Here is an 18,957-nt window from a genome sequence, read left to right as displayed (position 1 = left end):
GGACTTTCCTGGTGGCACAGTGGTTAAGAATCCGCCTGCCAACGCAGGGGACACAGGTTCGAGCCCTGGTCTGGTAAGATCCCACATGCCATGGAGCAACTAAGCCTGTGCGCCACAACTACTTAGCCTGCGCTCTAGAGCCTGTGAGCCACAACTACTGAAGCCCACGCACCTAGAGCCCATGCTCTGCAACAAGAGAAGCCACCGCAAAGAGAAGCCCACGCACCACAACGAAGAGTAGCCCCTGCTCGCTGCAACTAGAGAAAGCCCGCACGCAGCGACGAAGACCCAACGCAGCCAAAACTAAATTAATTAATTAAAAAGAATAAAATAAAACAAAACAAAAAAAGAAGCAATGTTTCAGTTTTAGCTCTCTTTTGGTTTTGGAATTGGCATGACAGCTCCTTTAGAAATGTTCAATAAACGATAAATAACTAGAAATAAGAAAGCATATTTAGAACCGTATACCTATATAGATAATAAATGAAATGAAAAAACAGAGCAGGCCACCCTCCTAAGAACACTAAGAAATATATGAGATAAAAGTCATAGCCAAAAGAAAAAAGAAAAAAAACTACAGAAGCCATTTTAGATCCCTTAGGACACCTCCTTTTACCATCCACCCCATTCTTTCCACTTTTTACCTGAACCTCTTTACATATACAAGTTATCACCACACAATTTTTGCAAACAAAGTTTGATGTGGTTTTGAGGCACTCAAGTAGAGATCAAAGATCTCAATGTTTCTATCATTCATGTTATTTTTTTAAAAAGTTATGCATGACATACTATCACCTTTATAATAACGTCAAGGATAGCAAGGATTGTCCTTACATGCACAGAGATGGAATAGGGTCCTGGCATTGTTTCCTAGGTAGCATTATGTTTTCTCCATATTTTCTCTGTTACAAGCTACTCACTGTCCTCTTCGGCTTACTCTTATTCCTATTCAGGGCAACTCCAACCTCCTCATTCATTTCTATCCATTTACTAGCTCCTATCAGCTTATCCATGTTCTACTGTCAACAAACTGCCCCATGTCTTTTGCCTTTCATATTAGTACACCTCCACCTCACCATTTTTTTTCTTTCATTGTCTCATTTCTAATCCACGAATATCTCTCAGTTGAATTTATCTCGGTATACTACACATGAATGGAAATGATTTTGCAAGTATAATTTATTTATAAAAAATTTAAAGAACTGGTGAATGTAACAAATCCATCTTTTTATCTCCATCACCATGCCACAACAACAATTCAATCACTATCACCTCTTGTCTGGATACCTCCTCATCTTATCTCAAGCTTGGCTTTTCCTCAACAACCTGCTTCTCAGGACTTAGCTATCCATTCTCCTACTCCTTCAGCTTGATAAAAGCACCAACTGCTTCTTCTTGTTCCACAAGGCCACTCCCGCTGCTCTTCTATCACTAAAAAAATCTCTTTGCAGTTCCCATTACTCACTTAAACCATTCCATCTGCAACATCTACCAGGTTCCAGAATCTTTCCCACCTTCCTTCCCCAAAGACTTCAATTCTACTTTGTCCCATATTCAGTCATTATCCTCAGTGACTGAGGTGCTGAAGAACTGCACGCTGACCTTCCTCAACTCCTAAAACCTTCATCTGCACTTCAGCCACCCACACATATATACTGAAAACAGATCATCAATTGGAAGTGCTGTACCACTAGGATTGTAACTTCAGAGATCTTTTATTTTTTTTTTTAACCACAACTACTTTATTTTCTAGGTCTACACCTGCTCTTCACCTCCTTCTGGCTTCACTTATCTCCCTACACAGTTTAAATTTGTCCATCAGCCATTTTAATACTGCCCTCTCCGGAATATCATGACCTCCCATTTACATTCACCATGCATCTCCCCAAAGAGAGACAATCTTCACCATCTGTTTTTTCCACACCCACACACTAGGTGTTAAGCGCCACCAGAAACCTATGAAATCTTCTACAACTGACTTATTCTAAATACAACTCTCCATCTCACTGACTAATCCAAATCAGTTTCACATTTAAGTTCTTAATCTCATCAAATACTCGATCTCTTCCATAAAATTCCCTCAGATCACAACTTCTCCACCTGTAATCAAATCCCCTTTATAGCTTCTAAGATGCTGTATCTTTTCATCCATCTGTTGCTTCTTGCCTTCAGTTTTGGAAAAAGAGTTGTTCCTCCTTCCTAAAATAAACTTAATACAGTTCCTATAGCCGATGCTTCCATATTCTCCCAACCCACTTAGCCCTTTAACCCTATGCACTCTGGTCTCCAAATTGCTCTCTTGAAGACCAAAAAACAATTCTATGACCAAATCCTATGACCCACCACCCAAGTTCTTATCCTCTCTTTGGCAATGACACTTGAACTACCTCCTTTGATTTACATCACTGTAACACATGATTCTACACTGGTCTCTGTAGTTGCTTCTTCTGTCTCCAGTGACTTCTAGTCCTCTTCTTAGCCCAAAGAGTGGGTATTTTTCCCAAGTTCTGTCCTGGAGCTATCTCCAATCCTCTCCCCCTCAGGGTTTCATCCCTTACCACTGTTTCTACATTTTCTATCCTCATATGGGTATCTTCCCCCACAGCTCCCCAAAATAATTTTTAAACCATCACCTTCTGCTACAATCTAATTTATTCCTGAGAAATTAGAATACATAATTATTGCTTTTAAACTAAATTCTTCAATTACTGCTTCAATTAACACCTCAATCATTAATCCAGATAATTTTATAGCCATCAGCGCCCTACCAAACCCAGAATTAGTAGCTTCAATTACTGACTCTATGTACACGTTCCCAAATCTCCACTGGAACTCTTTCCTCAGCTGAAGCCAAAATTTTTAACTCTAGCTAGATAACTCTCCTTAGATACTTCCACTGGTGCCTCACATACTGGTCAATGTGTCTTAAAACCAAAGTAGCCATTCTCCCCCACCAAAATGGTTCTGCTAATGGATCCAATAATTTCTTTTAATGGCACCACCATTCTCACAGTCACCCAAACTAAATGTCCTGGAGTTTCCCTTAACTTTTCTTTTTCTCTTTTTCTTCACTGTTTCCCAAAAGCCCATATGCCATCAAATCCTTCAATTCTTTCTTTGAAATGTTTCTTACATCAATCCCTTTCCTTTTATTCCCACTACCACTATCCCAACTTAGATTCTCAATACTTCACACTTCTGTCATAATCTTCTAGTTACTAGGTTCTCCTCATTGCAAAAAACAGAGAAACAAACAAAACAGGTCACCAGATTAGTATTCTTAAACCCACTCAGAAATCATCAGTAGCTCTCCACTACATACTGAGTCAAGTTAAAACTCTTTATATTTCCAAAAAGTAGGAACTACTCAATTTTCCAACAATCATGGAATGGATAAATACATTGTGGTATATTCACATAATGAACCCCACAGAGCAATGAAAAAGAATGAACTACTGCTGCACATATCATGGATGAATTTCACAGACATATGGTAAGCACAGGAAACCAGACACAGAAGTATGATTCCACTAATATGAAATTCAAAAACGTACAAAACTACTCTGTGTGATAGAGGTCAGAATAGTAGTTACTTTTGGTTGAAGGAGACATCACCTTGGAGGGGACACATGAGGAAACCTTCTGGGATGTTGGGAATGTTCTTTGTATTGAACTGGGTGGTGATTACATCAATGTAAACCTAAAAGAAAAAATTAACCTGTACTCTTAAGATTTGAGCATTCTTTTTTTTTTTGAATCTTTATTGTTTTTTTTATACAGCAGGTTCTTATTAGTTATCTATTTTATACATATTAGTGTATATATGTCAATCCCAATCTCCCAATTCATCCCACCACCACCACCACCCCACCCCCTCCACTTTCCCCCCTTGGAGAGCATTCTGTATAAGTTATTTCTCAACAAATTTTTAAAAACCAGTTTGGTCTGGATTTTTAGATGTCTACTTTACAGCTTTATTTTCTCCTCCATTCATCAACATGAACTCTAAATTCCAGCTAACGTAGACCACCAACCCCTCAGCATATCCAGAATTTTTCTCACTGTCACTCATATCACTCCTTCCTCTTGGAATGCCAACCCTCATCATCATGCCTACTATAATCCTATTTATCCTTTAAGCTCTAAGCTACATACCAATTCGTCCACAAAGTTGAACCTGCCATAGTACTTCTGTCATAGACAGGTGTGTACACATTTTTGTCCCTGGATAAGCTCCTGAAGAATATGAACATGTTTATGTCGTATATAAATGTGTATCCTTCATACTGCCTACCTGCCTACAACAGAACCTTGCACACAGTAAGTATACAAAAATATTTCCTGAATTAATAAATCCTGGCAGACCGTCAAAAGCATCCTCCAATCTTTTTTTTTTTTTTTTTTTAAATTAATTAATTAATTTATTTATTTTTGGCTGTGTTGGGTCTTCGTTTCTGGGCGAGGGCTTTCTTTAGTTGTGGCAAGCGGGGGCCACTCTTCATCGTGGTGCGCGGGCCTCTCACTATCGCGGCCTCTCTTGTTGCGGGGCACAGGCTCCAGACGCGCAGGCTCAGTAGTTGTGGCTCACGGGCCTAGTTGCTCAGCGGCATGTGGGATCTTCCCAGACCAGGGCTCGAACCCGTGTCCCCTGCATTGGCAGGCAGATTCTCAACCACTGCGCCACCAGGGAAGCCCAGCACCCTCCAATCTAAACCCTCCTTCTCAAACCTATCTATCGCTGTCTTCACTCACTATGCATTCCTCACCTTACATATTTAATCATTCAGCAAACAACTGAGGACCTACTACATGCAAGAAACTGTAACTATCTATTCTAATGTACCCTACCAAACTACCCAAAGATGTAACCCAATTTCAGCTGCTGCCTTTTGACTCTTTCCCCAACTCTAATTTTCTAGTCATCTTCCCCTCCTCTCTCCGTCCAGTCACATCCCACCCCCTCATTTCTAATCCTCCTGCTATCAAACTAATTCAAGCCCTTCTTAGTTTCTCCTGTAGCCTCCTAACTGGGCTTCTCACCTGCAATCATACTCTACCACCACACTGCCCGCAATCTATCCTGTATGGTATAGCTATTGTCAGATTAAGGTATCCAATATACAGTCCTTGGTTCAATTCTCTACTCAAAAAAAGTTCAGTAGCTCTATGCATGCTTTAAATCCTAGACTAACATATTTTAATCCTCACAGCAACCCTTGCCAGAAGGTATAATGATTATCAATTTCCTGATGAGAAAACTGAGGTTCAGGAAGGAAGTAATTCTCTCCATAATCATAGTGGAGGTAAATAGTAGAAGGGACAAAACTAAAACCCAGCTTGTTTGCTTACCAAGCACAACACTATGTTACATCAAATACAAACTACTTAGCTTAGCTTTCAAGGCCATCCATTTTCAACCCAACCCCAACTGAGCCTTCCTACCTTATATCAAAGTATGCCCTATTCATGAACTCTGTGTTCCAAACTACAGGTTATGATCAATTATTTAGTTCATCATGAAATCAGTTTAATGAGTGACAGCCATCTTTTCTTTTTTTCTTTTTAGCCAAACAATAATAGAAAACATAGAGTGCATCCAACATGGTAAGGACAGTTATTGTTATTGAAACCTTTTGTTTTATACATATACACAAACATTCATACATGCCTATGTTAGGTGAAGATACGACATGTTTTCCTTACTGTGGATCATAGTAAAAAAAATTAAAACCAACTCACTATTCCTCACATCTCCTTGGCTTCTCACCTCCATGCTTTTGCTTTTGCTAATCCCTTGGGTTGGAATGCTCTTTCTAATAATTTCTGCCAGTCAGAATCCTGTCCATCCCTTCAAAGACTAGCTAAAATGCCACTTCCATGCTACTAAAGGCAGTCCCAGGTTTTCCCCTAATCAAATGTTTTTTCCCACGTTTTAACTTAAGTAACATTATTTTTCTCATAATACATTTGTGATCACAGTGTAGTTATTTGTGCTCAAGTCCAGCCCCTCTATTAGAATCTAAATCCCAAAGGATGTATCCCTGATGGCATCTAACAGTGCTTTTGCACATAACAAATGTGCATTACCTGCTGACTAAAAAAACTCATCCCATTATTTTCTGAAACCTCAGTTATAAATCAACATCATAAATAATTTCCACTACATTCCAAACTTCTGAAACTCTCATCCTTCAAACAGTCTTACCATCTTCCTCCCACAATTAGCCATTTCCAATAATCCTCTACCTTCAATCTTCCCTTGCTTTCCTCTAACCATAACCTGTCATATATCAATAACCTTTTTCTTCTTTCAGAATCATACTTTCCATCAAATAACACCTTTCCTTCTCCAATGCTTATCTTCCACTTTATTCTTAGTTCTCTAACATCCATAATGATAGGTCTTATATTCTTTAAACAGATATTTCTTTCATTTTCTCTTCAACGAGACTTCAATTATTTCAATTCATCTATGGTATACATATTTTTGTCAGCCCCATTAAACCCTTTGTAGAAAAAGGCAGGTTATGAATAAATAAATTGAAACAAAACATATAGATAATTTAGATAAATTACCTCAGATACTTTCTCATTCATTCATTTATTCAACAAGCACGTGTCTACTGGACACATGTCCTCAATTCTCTTGTCTATTCTATTCTGTAATTCAGAAAGCAACTTTGAGAAAAGCATGCAGGAAACAGAGCCGAGTTGACTCATACTCTTCACTCACAGAGACCAAGTCATTTGTGGGGTACAGGCTCAAAAAAGGAAAAACTACAAGTTATACTAGACATAGATGGAAATAGAGCACCCCCCCCACCAGTTGTTTCAGGGGGCTCAAAATCTACCCAGCAAAGGTGAATTTGAAAAGGAACCAACCAGTAGGAGTAGCTAAAATGAAACAGGCAGAAAGCCTTCAGACAAAAATAGATCCAGACTCTAGGTTCATTCTAGGGCTGCAAGAGAAATTTGGAGCAATTTAGTTCCTGTCCTGAGATCCCTAAGAAATCCTTTCAAATATCCAGCTAAAGTACGGTACACTTAAATCCTTTCCCCAAACCTTAGCCAATGCTCATTTCTCCATTCTCTGCACTCCTACAGCACTTACTGTCTGTAAAACTCATGTGGGAACTTAATCATAAACTACCTTGTTCACAGTAATGAACTGTTAACAAACAGAGCCAGAATTTATTTACGTATTAAAATCAGTGTGGTCCTCTTTAAAACAGTTACCTTGGGAGGCTACCACTTACTTATTTATTCACTCCATCTATCCAACCATCTGATGCATTTAACCAAAATTCATCTAGTACCTAACTAATTACATGTGAAGCTATTGCACTGTTCAAAATATTTCCAAATTCCTCTTTGGGAGTACTTTCCAAAGTTAGTTAATAAGTCAATCAAGAAAATCATCCCCATTTCTATGACTAACTAAATTTAAACCAAAACTATTCTTTATTCACACTACTTGATACTGACAGATCTTCAACATTTCTAAAAATCAAATCTTTCAAACTAAAAAGATTTGTCCCCAATGAGACCATTCAGAATAACATTATGCCTTGTATTATTTGTAACTGTGCCATCCTAGAGGGATTATGAACTCCTAGAGAATAGGGACCATGTTTTACTCACCTTTATAGACTCCCTCCCCTCAAGAGCACACAATAGGTACTCAATATATAAGTAAACTGTATATAATGTGCTAGACGATAAATCAGAAAAGGTGTTCTAAAAATGTTTTGAACACTAGTACTGAAAGTGACTACCAAAATACAAAAATCCTCATCTGGAGGTACTGTATACTTTTGATACTTGTTTTAAAAAATCAATTTTCTGAAAGAACTGAGGATTGTGGGAGAGAATGGAGGATTGTGGGAGAGAAACAATTGTGGGAGGGAAAGAACTGTGGAATATAATAGGGAATTTGGAGAAAGAATGGGTAATTTTGTAAAAGAAGGGGTAATTTTGTGAAAGAAGGGGTAATTGTGATAGAGTGGCAAGAAAGGGAATTTGGGGATACATGTGGAATTGTAAGAGAGATGGAGATTCCGGGAGGAAAAAGAATAGTGGAAGGGACAGGGAATTTTAGGAAAGAACGGAGGATTGTGGGGAAAACGCAGACTGTGGGAGAGCCAGGGAACTGTGGGAAAAAAGAGGAAAAAATCAATTTTCTGAAATCTTACACTGTTATAGAATTACTTCACAAATGTCTTTCTCCCCCTAAAAGAATAAAAATACCATAAATTCCTTGAGGGAAGAAACTTCACCTAACACTTTTTTATTATCCTAAAAACGAATTAAATCAGACAGATTCTTAAAACAGCTAAAGATCTCTAAACAGTCATTTAGGCCTAAGGTAAGAAAATCCAAATTAAACCAGCCCCCAGCTCCAGACCAGATTTACTCAGATTAAACTAGCCTCAGATTAGAAGAGAACCTTTGGTCCCACCTATTAGGTGTTTCTGCAGGATTGTTCCAGTCCCATTTTAATCCATTCTGCCTTCCCTTATATCTAAAGGCCTTCCCCAGTCAGATATCCCTTTGTCCTTCACTCTCTCAAATACATACACACACAATTTTGTCTGCAATACCTCCATAGTACTCAGCAATTCCACACAGTCCCACCACCATCAGTAACGGTGAACACTACTTTCTATCAAACATTCAACAAGTACTTACTAAGCACTTAAGAATCAAGCTGGGGGGCTTCCCTGGTGGCGCAGTGGTTAAGAATCTGCCTGCCAATGCAGGGGACACAGGTTCGAGCCCTGGGCCGGGAAGATCCCACATGCCGCGGAGCAACTAAGCCCGTGCGTCACAACTACTGAGCCTGCGCTCTAGAGCCCGTGAGCCACAACTACTGAGCCCACGTGCCACAACTACTGAAGCCCGTGGTGCCTAGACCCCGTGCTCCGCAACAAGAGAAGCCACCACAATGAGAAGCCCGCGCACCGCAACAAAAGAGTAGCCCCCGCTCACCACAACTAGAGAAAGCCCGCGCACAGCAACGAAGACCCAACGCAGCCAAAAATAAATAAATAAAATAAATTAATTAAAAAAAAAAATTTTTTAAAGAATCAAGCTGGGACTTCCCTGGTGGTGCAGTGGTTAAGAATCCGCCTGCCAATGCAGGGGACACGGGTTCGATCCCTGGTCCAGGAAGATCCCACATGCCACAGAGCAACTAAGCCCATGCGCCACAACTACTGAGCCCGTGTGCCACAACTACTGAAGCCCATTAGCCTAGAGCCCACGCTCTGCAACAAGAGGAGCCATCACAATGAGAGAGCCTGAGCACCGCAAGGAAGAGTAGCCCCCGCTCGCCACAACTACAGAAAGCCCACACGCAGCAACGAAGACCCAACACAGCCAAAAATTAATTAATTAATTAATTAATTAATTAATTGAAAGAAACAAGCTGTTGTGAGTTTCCCCAGAGATTAAAGAAAGTCTCAGATCTAGAGCAGGTTACAATCTAGCTACCATTTGCAAAACAAAGAGAAATAATTCCCATAAACTAATATAAGATTTAGCACTATATAATCAACATATGAGTGCTATTCTTATTCAAAGTAAGGAAGATTCTCAAGAGGTGGGGTTACTTAAACAAGACTCTTGAAAAGAGGAGCAACATCTTTCTTTCTATATGCCCAATATCTGTCACCCTGACTCAGGGACGTTGTACCTCATACTAAATTTCAAAAACCAGTATTTTATGAATCTATCATAATACATGAGCAGCGTGCTCTTTTCCACCATATTCCCAACTTATTAGTGACTTAAATATGCTAATTTCCTTAAAGACTGCCACAAATCTGTCTCACCACTGTAAAAATCTCCTTCACAGTCAACTATATCCAAATGTCCTCAGAATTCTTTACCTTTTCTTCAGCCTCCCACAAAATTATCACCATCTCCACATTACCCTGTCCCTCATCCTCCTCTCCCTCTTATCAAATTTCCCCATCCCTCCCTCTCTCCTCCACAAAGAAGAAACACATAGTCACACCAATCCATTCCTTCCTAAACATAAGAACTGCCACAGAAGCCTGGAAAGAACAATCAAGGATCATTTTAATCCATTCCCAGATTCCCCACACTAAAACTCTCCTGAAGACTGTCAAAGAATTCTGCACAGTTGACCTGGTAACTACTTCCAAGATGAACAACTATCACTGCCAAGCAACTCCTCCTCATCTCTAACCAGCAACACTTATGCTGCAAAGATGCTATTTCCTACAACCTAGTCTTTCCTAAAGGTCCATCCATCAAACTTCCCTTAATCATCTCATCCAGTTTTTCCAGTCTAATTTTAAATGTTTTTCTTTAAGAATATTAAAGATATAAAGATATCAATTAAAAAGCTAAAATAATAACTATCAAAGTTTGAAAAGGAGAAAAGGTATAATGACAGTGACACAAATCCTTTCCACTCAGTAAGAAGTCTCTTGACTCCTTTTTTAACATCATTTTGATCAATCAAGAAATAAGAGTACATGCATATTACTTGGAGACCTAGAGAAAAGCATGATAAGAACTATAAAAAGTAATGATTAAAAGTAGTCTCTGGAAAGTGGGACTGCAATGGACAGGTGAGACAGGGGTTATTGCTTTTCATTATAAGCTCCCTCAGGACAATTTTTTAAATTATGTACATGTATAATTTCATATAATTTAAAGGAGAGAAAAATAATGATATACTTTATTTAAATCCATTAAACTTACAAAAATTAAAAGAACTGATAATATACAGTGCCAAAGAGGGGAAGGAAAACAGACTTTCTCATACTATGATGACAATAAAAATGGGTACATGCTACTATGTAATATATTGAAGCCCTTAAAAAGAACAAATAACTCCAAATGTACTGACATGGAAAGTTTTCCAGATGTTTTAAAAATAATCCTGGATTATTTCTATAAGAAAAATTTTAATAAAAGCCCTTATCTACTCAAATGCTAAATTATTCTCCTTTAGAGTTATTTGCTGAAAGAATGAATGACTGAATTTTCCCATCCCTCCCCCAAATTTCTGTCTTCGCGTTTAATCCCTCCACCCTCTATATCCATAAAAGGGTTTTTCATACTACCCTCTCTTCAGTTTAATTAATTAACATATAACAACATAATGTGTATATAGTCTTTCTTAATAATATAAAAGGTGACTAATTTTCAGATACATTTTAAGGGTATGGTTCTAGCCCAGAGTTCCCTCTTCAAAATCCAGTCCGGTGTGAGCTCAGCAAATCCAACAGCCTGGGTACATTTCCTGATCGGGAAATGCTAGTACTCCCTCCAACCTGGCTCTAGAATCATCCAGTCTCTTCAGGTTCTCCTAGACCTCAAAACAACCAGTCCTGACCTCCTTGCAACTTAAGACCAAAACAGATATCCTAATCCTCCATTCTGCAGGCCCACACTTTGTAGGCTGATGCATTTTCTTCAATACCACCATGCCTCAGTGAGAGTATCCATTCAGGAACAGTGAATGGCAAAAGATCTCCCACCAGCCCCAGGGTTATGGAACCAATCCAGTCAGTTAGACTAACGTGAGCTACAAATCGAGTCTCCAAAGAAGGGCCACCAAGCATGAATTCTCCCCACCATTAATTATAACCCTGTGTACTGCAACCCAAGCTGCATAATATGGCAACAGTTCTCTTGGACCAGATAAGCTGGGCAGTGAAGAAGAAAACCGCCAAGTCAAGTAATTTCCATTCCAGCATCTGCCAGCATAGAGTTCACCCAGCCTCTGGTAAGTGATAATATTTCAAAATTGCTAAAATCTAAACTCCATGGCCTAGAGAATCCCTGTAGGCCAGGCATTTTCTTAAGGTCTGCTTCAGAGATTCTCATATTCACTGGTGCAGGTCTAAAATGTCTCAGACCAAACGACAGACTAAGGTCTAATTCTCAGTGACCCCAACCACTGCCGGTACCCGCACTTACCGGATGTCATCTACAGAAGAGCCCAAACAGGTTCGGAACTAGGCCATCCTGGCCCATCTGGAATAACTCTTTAGTCCTTGGGCCAACACTTACTAATTCTGCTACATCTGTCTATTCTATCATGCATTCTCTTCATATTCTCCAGTATTTAGCACTCCCTCTTGCTTCAAACCTACCCTTTCTATTCAGGGAAACTCCTTATATCCCTTCTTTTCTTTCCTTAGAAACGCTTCAGTTCTTTCCACAACGAAATACCTAATGTATCTGCACAATGAACACCCCCCCAGAATCCTCAAGACTCCTCCACAGCCACCCCCTGCATTCCTCCACCTACCCGGCATCTTTCCCTCCGGCCTCTCTCCTAGTGCACGCTCCCACTACGTTTCCTGCAAGGATTCTCTTTTCTCCAACCCCTGCCCTTCCCTTCTCCCAAAGAACACATTCAGGCAGCAACAGTGACTGAGGCCTGCGGTGCATAAAGCACTGCACCAGGCACGGTGATCAGAGACCTGGTGTCTTCCTAAGCTTTTCACACCCACACCCAGCACCCTCTGGCCACCCTGTGCAACCATCCCACCTCCTTCCCTACCTCTGACACCCCCCTCAGGCCTCGGAGGCCGCCTTCTCGCTTCAGCCACCCCCGTCATTATCCTTTCTCAACCCCCCAACCCACCATCCGCGCCCTGCTTCCTCCCGTCCCCCAGCCAGCTCCTGCGTTTCCCTCGGCCTCGGCCGGTCCCCTGGCCACCCTCGGCCTCGCCACGGCCCGCTCCCCCCGGGTCAGGCCGTTACCGCCGCGCGCTCCCCCCGCGCGCCGCCCCCTCCCCCTCCCTCCCCCGGGCCCGGGCCTGCCAGGCCGAGCGCTTTACCGCGGGCGGGTGCCGAGTCGCGCGGTCACCGATTGCAGACGGCGGCAGCTTCAACCTTTCTAGGGGCCTTAAGAGGAGGGGAAGGGGGGAGGGGGGAGAACTTTTGCTGTGGCAGCTTCGGCAACAGCTCCCACCCCTGCGCCTTTCTCCTCTTCCTCCCCCTCCTCCTCCTCCTCTTCCTCCTTCTCTTCCTCCTCCCAGAGCAGTAGAGACGCAGACATGCCGCGGCTAGAGCGCCGCCGCGGTCGCCGCCACTGCCGGCGCGGTGCATTGTGGGAAGCCCCGCACACGGGGAAGCGCTCGGCGGCGCCGGCCCTCCCTGGGCCGGGGACCAGGCTGGGAAGACCCAGCGTGGCTTCGATTCCGGCGCCTGCGTGTCACCAGCCCAGTGTGGCCGGGGAAGCTGGCCCTGAGCCGCGGGGTCCCTTCGGGCTGGGCCTGGGAGGAAAGCAATTTGAAAAAGATCAGAACTGAGGAAATGTCTATGAGACGGGGGTCCGCCTTCAGCTTTAATCAGTGCTTATCGCTCTGAGAAGTGGAGGACTCGGTGGCCGGGTGCATTTCAGGCTCGGGGCAAAGGAAGGGGCGGGGACCTAAGTGAAAGGTTATCTTTCAGAATTTTTTGGCTTTTTCGTTTCTCCTCTCTTCCCCAGTCCTCTTCCCTGCGACCTCCAGTCGTTGACCACCAGCACCCCAAATGCTACCTTTTCCGAAAGCGGCAACACAGCGCTCTTGAAACTAGCAAACCCGGTTAAGTGCCTGCAACCATATGCAGGGTGTGAGCACAGAGAAAGGTCAAGAAATACGGCCCTGGACCCTGTTGCGCAAGGTCTTACATGGTATTTCCCCCTCACTTCACCTGGGGCCCAAACCTTCTCGGTCTGTATGGCAAAAGACATGGTTATGGTCTGTGTGGAACTAGAATTGCACAATTAATGTCTCAACACTTGGAGGCCCTTTAAGTGACCTTAGCCAAACCGTGACCTCCTTAATGGTGCCTTCATTCAACTAACATTTATTGGGCGCCCTGAGGTGCTTATGCATACTGCGATGGCTTACAATTACTCATCTTTGTGTCCGCACCCTAGCACAAGGTCAGCCATGTAACATAGATGCTCAGTGAATGTTGAGTGATTATGAGCATCAGAAACGTACCATGGGATGAAACACCTTCATTAAGATTTCTTCGTAATAGTCTGAAGATTTATTTAGCATCTCTCTGCAATACTTAAACATAACCTCTGAGAGGCGAGGGAAAGGAAAGGCATTAAAATATCTATATAACCATTTCTGGAGTTCTCCTTCCCTTATCCACACCCACCTTCCCACCCCTTGCCAACTGAATCTTCATTTGAATAGTGCTTTTTGGCAAAACTCCAAATTCCTGCATTATGCACTTGTGATGGCACTGAATTAGATTAGTGTCTGCAAGGTTAATGTTCCCCCCGGCATTAACCTTAGTAAATTGTGATGCCTGTTTAGAAATAGCAGAAGCCCAGAGGTTCAGCTTAATTTAGACACGGGTAACCAAGAAGATCAAGGGTAAACTACAGCTCCACAATCACCTCTCCATGTGCTTTCTCCATTAAAAAATATAAATTTTAATAAGATGACAGTGCATATTCTGAATGCTAATTGCAACAAAACATCGATACAAGCTAGAGCAAGGGACAGTTATCTGGAGGACAGCCTTCTGGCAACTTCTAGCATCTGCAATGGCATCAAATTCAGATGTTAAAAAAAAAAAACACACCTCTGACAGCAAAGAGGCAGACTCTGAATATTAGGTAATAGGAAAACTAATAACTGAAAAGAGTTGAAGTCCTGGAGATTACACCCAGTGGGCTGAGATTGATTGGTTTATCATCAGGAATAGATCTAGTTCTCTGCTCAGCACCATAACTAAGAAACAATAGAGGAACAACTGTCTTAACATGGTCAGAATAAAGAGCACTAAAGAGGTAGTGACAGCAGAAGTGATGACTGGGAGCAAGTTTAAGCCTCTGGTAGGTTAAACTTCTGGAAATATTTCTCAGGCCCAGTTTGCCTCCTTCATGCTCCTCTTGCTCACCTCCCCAACACCAGTCCTAGGCATTCAGCCTACTTTCCTTTATTTTTTTTTAATTTTTATTTTGAAATAAAGATTCACAAGAAATTGCAAAAAATAGTACAGTATCCCATTTACCCTTCACCCAGGTTCCCCCCAATGGCAATATCTTATAAAGTTTTAGTAAGATATCAAAACCAGGAAATTGACAATGATACATTATCATTAACTAGACTACAGAACTTAGTTTTTACCATTTTTTTAAAAACATTTGTGTGTGTGTGTGCACACGAAATTTTATTCCAGGTATCATTTGTGTAACCACTACAACCAGGATATGAAACTCTTCCATCATCACAAAAAAACTCCCTCATGCCACCTACCTTTTTGTATTCACAAATCTACCTCCCCTTCTAACCCCCCTACTCTATCCTTGCCCCATAGTAAGCACTAACCTGTTTTTCATTTCTGTAGTTTTGTCATTTCAAGAATGTTATATAAATGGAATCATAGAGCATGTAAACTTTCGATGTTTTTACCTAAACATAATGCCCTTGAGTCCCATCCCTGTTGTGACAGGTATCAAACATTCATTGCTTTTTTTTTTTTTTAATCATCAACAATTTTTATTTTATTTTATTTTTTTTTAACAGGCAGTAAGTCTTTTTTTTTTTTTTTAATTTATTTATTTATGTCTGTGTTGGGTCTTCGTTTCTGTGCGAGGGCTTTCTCTAGTTGTGGCAAGCGGGGGCCACTCCTCATCGCGGTGCGCGGGCCTCTCACTATCGCGGCCTCTCTTGTTGCAGAGCACAGGCTCCAGACGCGCAGGCTCAGTAGTTGTGGCTCACGGGCTCAGCTGCTCTGCGGCATGTGGGATCTTCCCAGACCAGGGCTCGAACCCGTGTCCCCTGCATTGGCAGGCAGATTCCTAACCACTGCGCCACCAGGGAAGCCCACATTCATTCCTTTTGATTGCTGAGTAGTATTCCATTGTATGGATGTACCAAGATTTGTTCATCCATTCCCCAGGTGAGGTACATATGGGTTGTTTCCAATCTTTTTACTATTACAAATAAAACTACTATGAAAATTTGTGTACAGGTTTTTGTGTGAACTTAAATTTTCATTTCTCTGGAATAAATACCTAAGATTATGATTGATGGGTCATATGGTAAGTGCATATTTAATTTTTGAAGAAACTGCCAAACTATTTTCCAGGGTGGCTATATCATTTTACATTCCCGCCAACAATGTATGAGAGATCCAGTCTCTCCCCATCCTCACCAGCACTTGGTATTATCACTCTTCTTTATTTTAGCTATTTTAATAATGTAGTGGTATCTCATTGTGGTTCTCTCCCTTTTAAAAAGAGGTTCTCTCTCCCCATAGCTGGTTCCTACATAGGATGCATGCTATCTCTCTAACTCCTACTTTCCATGTGTGTTTTTTTTTTTAATTAATTTATTTATTTATTTTTGGGTGTGTTGGGTCTTCGTTTCTGTGCGAGGGCTCTCTCCAACTGCAGTGAGCGGGGGCCACTCTTCATCGCGGTGCGTGGGCCTCTCACCGTCGCGGCCTCCCTTGTTGCGGAGCACGGGCTCTAGACGCGCAGGCTCAGCAGTCGCGGCTCACGGGCCCAGCCGCTCCGCGGCACGTGGGATCCTCCCAGACCAGGGCCCGAACCCGCGTCCCCCGCATTGGCAGGCAGACTCCCAACCACTGCACCACCAGGGAAGCCCTCCATGTGTGTTTTTAAACAAGCTCACAGGCCCCATTTGTTGAAGGATTTCATTACATATAACTGCAGAGAAACACAACTCTTGCTTTACAAGCTATAACTTTACAACTCAAGTTATAAAGTTTCTTGAAATATTAAGTACGTATAGCTTATGTCTTTTTTTGACACCCTTTTTGAGACGGCTCCAGGAAACATCTGTTAAGCAGGTGTAGAAATTTCTTTTGGGAAGTGGTACACATAAGCTGCTCAGGATGCAGTGCACAGGTGGCAAAATTAAATGCCTAACTAGCCAAGCAGGTAACATAAATAGGTGAAGCAGGTCAGATGTAAAGATAACTGACAGTGAAAGGGACAGTAAAGAGCCAGACAGCTCAAGCCAGTCTAAAGGGCGTAGACACTACTCATTTCCAAGTGAGAATGTGAAGAACTGGAAATCAAGAGGAATCAGGAATCTGAACTTTGGGGTGAACTCTCCCTAATATTAATGATGACAAGTAACATTTAAATGACTTTAAAACAGGAAAGCATGTTAGACAAAACATGTCTGTGGGTCAGATTCAGCCTACAGCCACCAGTCTATCTTATCTGATTAGGCCTAACCTGTGGAAGGCTGGCACCACTGCTCCAACTGGTGGGATTTCCAGGGCTTCTTTCCTCTCCTCTGGCTCTGGAATGGGTTCTCTTCAGTCTTGGCCCTCTGGCTTCTTTAGGAGAGGAATGTACTTCCATCTCTCGTCCCCGAAGACTTCACCAGGTCTTCAGAACCTCCTGTATTAACCATCTTCCAAGCTTCCTGGACTTCTCAGGCTCAGGAGGATGTGGAAGTACTATGTTCTCTACCCATGTGGTTGCCTGAAACATGAGCCATTTGTCAAGGCTGCTTCTACCTTAAGGAGAAACTTGGCTTTTTTACAAAGCTCTAAATTCATAGACTTGTCAGAGATAGGTCCACAGGAGCCTGATCCACTCTATCTTGTCATTCCCACTCCACCCAGAGAAACATGGCTTTTCCTGTTCCTGTGGGCCATCTTTTCGTGGGACACCTCTCCCTCAGTTTCTGCTTCAGATCTGAAGGTCACTTCCAGATCACTGATATATTCTAAAACTAATGACCAAAATGTGGAAACAACTCAAGCATCCATCAAGAGATGAACAGATAAAGAATATGTGGTATATACATACAATGGAACCTTTCTTTTTTTTCATCTTTATTGGATTATAATTGCTTTACAATGTTGTGTTTTAGTTTCTGCTGTACAACAAAGTGAATCAGCTATCTGTATACATATGTTTCCATATCTCCTCCCTCTGGAGCCTCCCTCCCACCCTCCCTATCCCACCCCTCTAGGTGGTCACAAAACACCAAGCTGATCTCCCTGTGCTATGCAGCAGCTTCCCACTAGCCATCCATTTTACATTTGATAGTGTCTATATGTCAATGCTACTCTCTCACTTCATCCCAGCTTCCCCTTCCCCCCCACCCCCGTGTCCTCAAGTCCATTCTCTACGTCTACATCTTTATTCCTGCCCTGCCACTAGGTTCACCAGTACCATTTTTTTAGTTTCCATGTATGTGCATTAGCATATGGTATTTGCTTTTCTCTTTTGACTTACTTCACTCTGTATGACAGACTCTAGGTCCATCCACCTCATTACAAATAACTCAATTTTGTTCCTTTTTATGGCTGAGTAATGTTCCATTGTATATATGTGCCACATCTTCTTTACCATACAATGGAATCTTATTGAGCGTTTTTTTTTTATAAATTTGTTTTATTATTATTACTATTATTTTTGGCTGCATTGGGTCTTCATTGCTGCACGTGGGCTTTTCTCTAGTTGCAGAGAGCAGGGCTACTATTTGTTGAGGTGCGCAGGCTTCTCGTTGCAGTGACTTCTCTTGTTGTGGAGCACACGCTCTAGGTGCGCAGGCTTCAGTAGATGTGGCACATGGGCTCAGTAGTTGTGGCTTGCAGGCTCTAGAGCGCAGTCTCGGTAGCTGTGGTGCACAGGCTTAGTTGCTCCACGGCATGTGGGATCTTCCCAGACCAGGGCTCAAACCTGTGTCCCCTGCATTGGCAGGCAGATTCGTAACCACTGCACCACCAGAGAAGTCCTTATTCAGCCTTTAAAAGGAAGGAAATCCTGCCATTTGTAACAACACGGATGAACCTGGAGGACATCATGCTAAGTGAAATAAGCCCAACAGAGAAAGACAAACACTGCATGATTCTACTTGTATGAGGTATCCAAAATAGTCAAACCCATAGAAGCAGAGAATACAATAGTGGTTACTAGAGGCTGGAGGGGTGGGGGGCAGGGGAAATGGGGTATTGCTAGTCAAT

At 42.0% G+C, this 18,957-nt stretch overlaps 1 protein-coding gene across 3 annotated transcripts in view; it reads right to left on the bottom strand.

Moving 5' to 3' along the window:
* The window catches only part of ZNF148 (zinc finger protein 148), a 131,338-nt gene extending 118,316 nt beyond the window's left edge, over positions 1 to 13,022 (bottom strand). The window contains exon 1 of one of the 3 annotated variants that reach the window (XM_036850084.1): positions 12,828 to 13,022. The gene's annotated coding sequence lies outside the window, so the exon portion shown is untranslated. Of the gene's footprint in view, positions 1 to 3,615; positions 3,637 to 12,827 lie in introns of those variants that run through there. The other 2 variants (XM_036850086.1, XM_036850087.1) reach the window with 2 other exon arrangements.
* Positions 13,023 to 18,957: the final 5,935 nt, after the last annotated feature.

Source organism: Balaenoptera musculus, chromosome 4 (assembly GCF_009873245.2).
Source record: "Balaenoptera musculus isolate JJ_BM4_2016_0621 chromosome 4, mBalMus1.pri.v3, whole genome shotgun sequence".
NCBI classification, from domain to species: Eukaryota; Metazoa; Chordata; class Mammalia; order Artiodactyla; family Balaenopteridae; genus Balaenoptera; species Balaenoptera musculus.
Note: the sequence above shows the minus strand (reverse complement) of the source record. Positions and strands in the feature narration are given on the sequence as shown.